The following is a 7,801-nucleotide window of genomic DNA, read 5'->3' as shown; positions in this document are numbered from 1 at the left end:
GGGACATGTGCTGTGTGAAGGTCCTCCGGGAGATGGGACATGTGCTGTGAGAGGGTCCTCCGGGAGATGGGACATGTGCTGTTGAGGTTCCTCCGGGAGATGGGACATGTGCTGTGTGAACCCCTCCGGGTGATGGGACATGTGCTGTGTGTGGGTCCTCCGGGAGATGGGACAAGTGCTGTGTGAGCCCCTCTGGGAGATGGGACATGTGCTGTGTGATGGTCCTCCGGGAGATGGGACATGTGCTGTGTGAGCCCCTCCGGGAGATTGGACATGTGCTGTGTGAGGGTCCTCCAGGAGATGGGACATGTGCTCTGTGATGGTCCTCCGGGAGATGTGACATGTGCAGTGTGAGGGTCCTCCGTGAGATGGGACATGTGCTGTGTGAGCCCTTCCGGGAGATGGGACATGTGCTGTGTGAGGATCCTCTGGGAGATGGGTCATGTGCTTTGTGAGCCCCTCCAGGAGATGGGGCATGTGCTGTGTGAGGGACCTCCGGGAGATGAGACATGTGCTGTGTGAGGGTCCTCCGGGAGGTGGGCCATGTGCTGTGTGAGGGTCCTCCGGGAGATGGGACATGTGCTGTGTGAGCCCCTCCGGGAGATGGGACATGTGCTGTGTGAGGGTCCTCCGGGAGATGGGACATGTGCTGTGTGAGTGTCCTCCGGGAGATGGGACATGTGCTGTGTGAAGGTCCTCCGGGAGATGGGACATGTGCTGTGTGAGGGTCCTCCGGGAGATGGGACATGTGCTGTGTGAGTGTCCTCCGGGAGATGGGACATGTGCTGTGTGAGGGTCCTCCGGGAGATGAGACATGTGCTGTGTGAGCCCCTGTCCTGTATGTTTAATAGCTCACTGCACTCTAGAATTATCCCTACAGATAGGAAGGAGGCGAAAGTAGTCCCCATTTTTAAAACAATGTGACAAGGCTGATCTGTGTAATTATATCTGTAATAGATAAGATGATGGTAAGAATCATATGGGATGCAATTTATGAATTGGATAGGGAGGGACATATTAGGGAAAACCAACATGGCTTCATAAAAAAAGTTCATGTCTCACAACTCTAATTGTACTTTTTGAGAAGTTACAAAGTTGATGGATGAGGGAAGCTCAGTAGACATTGTCTACTTAGATTTCCAAAACCTTTTTGACAAGGTACCACGCAAGATCGGAGCCTCTGATATTAGTGGAAGTATGTTGAGCTGGATACAGAACTGGCTGGCAGGGTGCAGGTAAAGAGCAGTTATAGATGGATTTGGATCTGTTTGGAGACCAGTCACCAGTGGTGTCCTGCAGGGATCAGTGTTGGGACCGTTGCTTTACACTATTTTTATCAATGATCTGGATTGTGGGGTTGGGGCACAATTTGGAAATAATACCAAGATCTATGCGCATGCTCGAACTGTAGAAGAGGCTCGTCTGATTCAAGCAGATCTTAATGTGTTGGGAGACTGGGCTCATCACTAGAAAATTACGTATAACTTAGATAAGTTCCATGTTATGCATGCGGGTAGGGCAAATGCTTAACATTCGTACATCCTAAAGGTGCAGAGATAAAAATAAATGTCGGCTTTCAAGTGCATTAAATGTACACGAGCAATGCCGTGCAGCGATAGTAAGAGCAATAGGGTGTTGGATTTATCCATAGGACTATTGAGTATAAGACAAGGTTTACTGTTTTGTCCTTATTCATAATAAGCTGAATGAATTAACTGTGCAGTTTGCTGTTAACGGATATGATGTAATTGGGATTACGCAAACATGGCTCCAGCGTGACCAAGGCTGGGAAATCAACATCCAGGGGTATTCAATATTCAGGAAGCATAGACAGAAAGGAAAAGGAGGTGGGGTAGCGTTGCTGGTTAAAGAGGATATTAACACAATAGTAAGGAAGGACATGAGCTTGGATGATGTGGAATCTGTATGAGTAGAACTGCAGAACACAAAAGGGCAGAAAACGCTAGTGGGTGTTGTGTACAGATCACCGAACAGTAGTAGTGAGGCTGGAGATGGTATTAAACTGGAAATTAGGGATGCATGCAGTAAAGGTTCAGCAGTTATCACGGGTGACTTTAATCTACAGAAAGATTGGACTAACCAAACGGGTAGCAATGTGGTGGAGGAGCATTTCCTGGAGTGTATAAGGGATGGGTTTTTAGACCAATATGTCGAGGAACCAACCAGAGAGCTGGCCATCCTAGACTGGGTGATGTGTAATGAGAAAGGAGTAATTAGCAAACTTGTTGTGCGAGGCCTCTTGGGGAAGAGTGAACATAATATGGTAGAATTCTTCATTAAGATGAAAAGTGAGACAGTTAAGTGAGAGATTAGAGTTCAGAACTTTAGGAAAGGTAACTTCGATGGTATGAGGTGTGAATTGGCTAGGATAGACTGGCAAATGATATTTAAAAGGTTGAAGGTGGATAGGCAATGGCAGACATTTAAAGATCACATGGATGAAATTTAAAGATTGTACATCCCTGTCTGGCTTAAAATTAAAACGGGGAAGGTGGCTCAACCATGGGTAACAAGGGAAATTAGGGATATTTTAAATCCAAGGACGAGGCATATAAATTGGCCAGAAAAAGCAGCAAACCTGAGGATTAGAAGAAATTTAGAATTCAAGAGGAGGACAAAGGGTTTAATTAGGAGCGTGAAAATAGAGGATGAGAGTAAGCTTGCAGGGAAGATAAAAATTGATTGCAAAATCTTCTATAGATATGTGAAGAGAAAAAGATTAGTGAAAACAAATGTAGGTCCCTTGCAGTCAGAATCAGATGTATTTATGATGGGGAACAAAGAAATGGCAGACCAGCTGAACAAATACTTTGGCTCCGTCTTCATGAAGGAAGACAAAAATAACCTTCCGGAAATACTAGGGTACCGAGGGTCTAGCGAGAAGGAGGAACTGAAGGAAATCCTTATGAGTCAGGAAATTGTGTTGGGGAAATTAATGGGATTGAAGGCCGATAAATCCCGAGGGCCTGATAGTCTGCATCCCAGAGTACTTAAGGAAGTGGCTCTAGGAATAGTGGATGCATTGGTGATCATTTTCCAACATTCTGTAGACTCTGGATCAGTTATTATAGATTGGAAGGTAGCTAATGTAAACCCACTTTTTAAAAAAGGAGGGAAAGAGAAAACAGGGAATTAGAGTCTGACATTGATAGTGGGGAAAATGTTGGAATCAATTATTAAAGTTGTAATAGCAGCGCATTTGGAAGGCAGTGACATGATCAGTCCAAGTTAGCATGGATTTATGAAAGGGAAATCATGCTTGACAAATCTTTTACATTTTTTCCGGATGTAACTAGTAGAGTGGACAAGGGAGAACCAGTGGATGTGGCGTATTCGAACTTTCAAAAGGCTTTTGACAAGGTCCCACACAAGAGACTGGTGTGCAAAATTAAAGCACATTGTATTGTGGGGAAAGTATTGATGTGGATAGAGAACTGGTTGGCAGACAGAAAGCAAAGAGTAGGAATAAACAGGTCCTTTTCAGAACGGCAGGCAGTAACGATTGTGGTACCGCAAGGTTCAATGCTGGGACGCTAGCTATTTACAATATACATTAATGATTTAGATGAAGAAATTGAATGTAATATTTCCAAGTTTGCAGATGACACTGAGCTGGGTGTCAGCGTGAATTGTGAGGAGGATACTAAGAGGCTACAGGTTGACTTGGACAGGTTAGGCGATTGTGCAAATGCATGGCAGATGCAGTGTAATGTAGATAAATGTGAGTTATCGCTTTGGTGAAAATTCAGGAAAGCAGAATATTATCTGAATGGTGACAGCTTAGGAAAATGGGAGGTGCAACGAGACCTGGCTGTCATGGTACATCAATTATTGAAAGTTGGCATGCAGGTACAGCAGGCGGTGAAGAAGGCAAATGGCATGTTGGCCTTCATAGCAAGATTAATTGAGTATAGGAGCAGCGAGGTCTTGCTGTAGTTGCACAGGGCCTTGGTGAGGTCACACCTTGTATATTGTGTACAGTTTTGGTCTTCTAATCTGAGGAATGACATTCTTGCAATTGACGGAGTGCAGCGACGGTTGACCAGACTGATTCTCGGGATGACTGGATTAACATATGAAGAAAGACTGGATCGATGAGGCTTATTTTCGCTGGAATTTGGAAGAATGAGAGGGGATCTCATAGAAACATATAACATTCTGACGAGATTGGACACGTTAGATGCAGGAAGAATGTTTCCGATGTTGGGGAAGTCCAGAACCAGGGGACACAGGCTAAGGATAAGGGGTAAGCCATTTCGGACAGAGATGAGGAAAATCTTCTTCACTCAGAGAATTGTGAACCTGTGGAATTCTCGAGCAAAAAAAGTTATTCAGGCCAGTTCGTTCGATATATTCAAAAGGGAGTTAGATGTGGTCCTTACGGCTAAAGGAATCAAGGGGTTAGGAGAGAAATCAGGAATATGGTACTGAAGTTGCATGATCAGCCAAGATAATATTAAATGGTGCTGTAGGGTCGAAAGGCCGAATGGCCTATTCCTGCACCTATTTTCTATGTTTCTATGACCCTTTGCTGTCAGCAACCGGTCCCTTAGCCAAACGTGCCATGGCCCTCTGCAACTTGGCCCTCAGCCACTGGTCCCGAAGCCCTCAGCCACCGGTTATTTCGCTCTCAGCAACAAGGCACCTGGCCCTTAGCAAACAGTCGCTTGGCCCTTATCAACCGGTCCCTTGGCTCACAGTAACCAACACTTGACCCTCAGCCACCAGTCCCTTCACGCTCAGCCACCCGATCCTTAGCCCTCAGCTACCAGTCATTTCGCTCCTAGCAGCAAGCAGCTGGACCATACCAACCATTCCCTTGGCCATTAGCAACCAGTCTCTCGGCCCTTAGCAGCCCGTCCCCTGGCCCTCAACCAACACTCCCATGGCCCTCGGCAACCGGTCCAAAAGTCCTCGGCAACCGGTCCCGTGGCCCTTAGCAACCGGTCTCTTGGCCCTTAGCAACCGGTCTCTTGGCCCTTAGCAACAGGTCTCTTGGTCCTTAACAATTGGCCCCTTGGCCCTTAACAACAAGTCTCTTGGCCATCAGCCACCAGTCACTTGGCACTTAGCAAACCGTCATATTGCCCTTAGCAACCGGTCTCTTGACCCCAAGCAACTGGTCCTTTGGCCCTTAGCTGACGCTCCCTTGGCCCACAGCAACGAACACTTGGCCCTTAGCAACTGGTGCTTTGGCACTTAGCCACCAGTCCCTTGGCCCTCAGTCACCGGTCTTTTGGTCCTCAACAACCTGTCCCTTGTCCTTTAACAACTGGTCCCTTGGCCCTTAGCAACCAGTCCCTTGGCCCTTGGCAAGCTGTTCCTTGGCCCTCGGCAACCAGTCTCTTGACCTCGGCAAACGGTCCCTTGGCTCAAAGCAACTGGTCTCGGGCCATCAACCACCATCGCATTGCCCTCAGCCACCAGTAATTTGGCCCTCTGCAACAGGTCCTTTGGTCCTTAGCAACCGGTCCCGTGGACCTTAGTAGACAATCCCATTGCCCTCAGCCACCAGTCTCATGGCCTCGGCAACAAGTCAATTAGCCCTCAGCAGCTGGTCCATTGCTGCTCAACAACCAGACCCTTGCCACTTAGCAGCCAACCCTTGGCCCTCAGCAACCGGTTCCTTAGTCACAGGTCCATTGGCCCTCAGCAACTTGGTCCTCAGCAATCGACCCCTTGGCCCTCAGCAATCAGCCCCTTGGTGGTTAGCAACCAACACTTGCCACTTAGCACCAGGTCCCTTCGCCCTGAGCAACAGGCCCTTAGCCCTCAGCCTCTGGGCGTTTCGCTCTTAGCAACAAGGAACTTGGCCCTTAGCAACCTGTCCCTTGGCCCTTAGCAACCGATGCCCTAACCCTTCGCGACAAGTCGCTTGACACTCAGCCGCCCGATCCTTAGCCCTTAGCAACCTGTCCCTTGGCCCTTAGCAACCAGTTCCTTGGCCCTTAGCAACCAGTTCCTTGACCCTTAGCAACCAGTTCCTTGGCCCATAGCAACCAGTCCCATGGCACTTAGCAAACAGTCTTTAGGCCATTAGCAGCCGGTACCTTGGCCCTTATGCAGTATAATGTGGATAAATGTAAGGTTACCACTTTGGTGGCAAAAGCAGGACGGCAGATAATTACCTGAATGGTGATAGATTAATAAAGGGGGAGGTGCAAAGAGACCTGGGTATCATGATACATCAGTCGTTGAAGGTTGGCATGCAGGTACAGCAGGCAGTAAAGAAAGCAAATGGCATGCTGGCCTTCATAGCGAGAGGATTTGAGTATAGCAGCAGGGAGGTCTTACTGCAGTTGCACAGGGCCTTGGAGAGACCACACTATGAGTATTGTGTTCAGTTTTGGTCTCCTAATCTGAGGAAGCACGTGCTTGCTATTGAGGGAGTGCAGTGAAGGTTCACCAGACTAATTCCCGGGATGGCAGGACTGACATATGAGGAAAGATTGAATCGGCTTGGCTTATACTAACTGAAATTTAGAAGAATGACAGGCGATCTCATAGAAACTTTTAAAATTCTGATGGGATTGGACAGGTTAGATGCGGGAAGAATGTTCCCGATGTTGGGGAAGTCCAGAACCAGGGGTCACAGTCTAAGGATAAGGGGTAAGCCATATAGGACCGCGATGAGGAGAAACTTATTCACCCAGAGAGTGGTGAAGCTGTGGAATTCAGTACCATAGTAAGTTGTTGAGTCCAGTTCGTTGGACATATTCAAAAGGGAGATAGATGTCAACCTTACGGCTAAAAGATCCTGGGATATGGAGACAAGGCAGGGGTCGGGTACTGAGGTTGAATGATCAGCCATGAACATATTGAATGGTGGTGCAGGCTCGAAGTGCCGAATGGCCTTCTCCTGCGCCTACTTTCCATGTTTCTATGTTTAGCCACCGGTCCCTTGGCCCTTAGCAACCGGTCCCTTGGTCCATAGCAACTGGTCTCTTGGCCGTTAGCAGCCAACACTTGCCACATAGCCCTCAGCCACTGGCCTTTTCGCTCTAAGCAGCAAGGCACTTGGCCCTTAGCAACCAGTCCGTTGCCCATAGCAACTGTTCCCTTGCTCCACAGCAACCAACACTTGGCTCTTCGCAACCGGTGTCTTGGTCCTCAGCCACCAGAAACTTCATACTCAGCCACCCGATCCTTAGCCCTCAGCCACCGGTCGTTTCGCTCCAAGCAGCAAGGCATTTGGCCCTTAGGAACCAGTTCCTTGTCATTTAGCAAGTGGTCCCTTGTCCCTTCACAACTGGTCCCTTGTGCCTTCGCAAGTGGTCCCTTGTCCTTTCGTAACTGGTCCCTTGTCCCTTCACAACTGGTCCATTGTCCCTTCACAACTGGTCCCTTCTCCCTTCGCAACTGGTCCCTTGTCCGTTAGCAACCTGTCCCTTGTCCCTTCCCAACTGGTCCCTTGGCCCTAAGCAACTGGTCCCTTGTCCCTTCGCAACTGGTCCCTTGGCCCTTCGCACCTGGTCCCTTGTCCCTTCGCAACTGATCCCTTGGCCCTTCGCAACTGGTCCCTTGTCCCTTCGCAACTGGTCCCTTGGCCCTTCGCAACTGGTCCCTTGTCCCTTCGCAACTGGTCCTTTGTCCCTTCGCAACTGGTCCCTTATCCCTTAGCAACAAGTCTCTAGTCCCTAAGCAAGCGGACTCTTGACCCTCTGCCACCAGTGCCAAGGCCTTCAGCAAACAGACACTTGGGCCTTTGCACCGAATCATTGCCTTTAAGCCAACGATCCCTTTGCCCTCAGCCACCAGTCCCTTGGCCTTCAACAACCAG

The sequence above is a fragment of the Pristiophorus japonicus genome, unplaced genomic scaffold (assembly GCF_044704955.1).
Source record: "Pristiophorus japonicus isolate sPriJap1 unplaced genomic scaffold, sPriJap1.hap1 HAP1_SCAFFOLD_56, whole genome shotgun sequence".
Taxonomy (NCBI): domain Eukaryota; kingdom Metazoa; phylum Chordata; class Chondrichthyes; family Pristiophoridae; genus Pristiophorus; species Pristiophorus japonicus.
The sequence above is the reverse complement of the archived record's forward strand: the minus strand, read 5'-3'. Positions refer to the sequence as shown.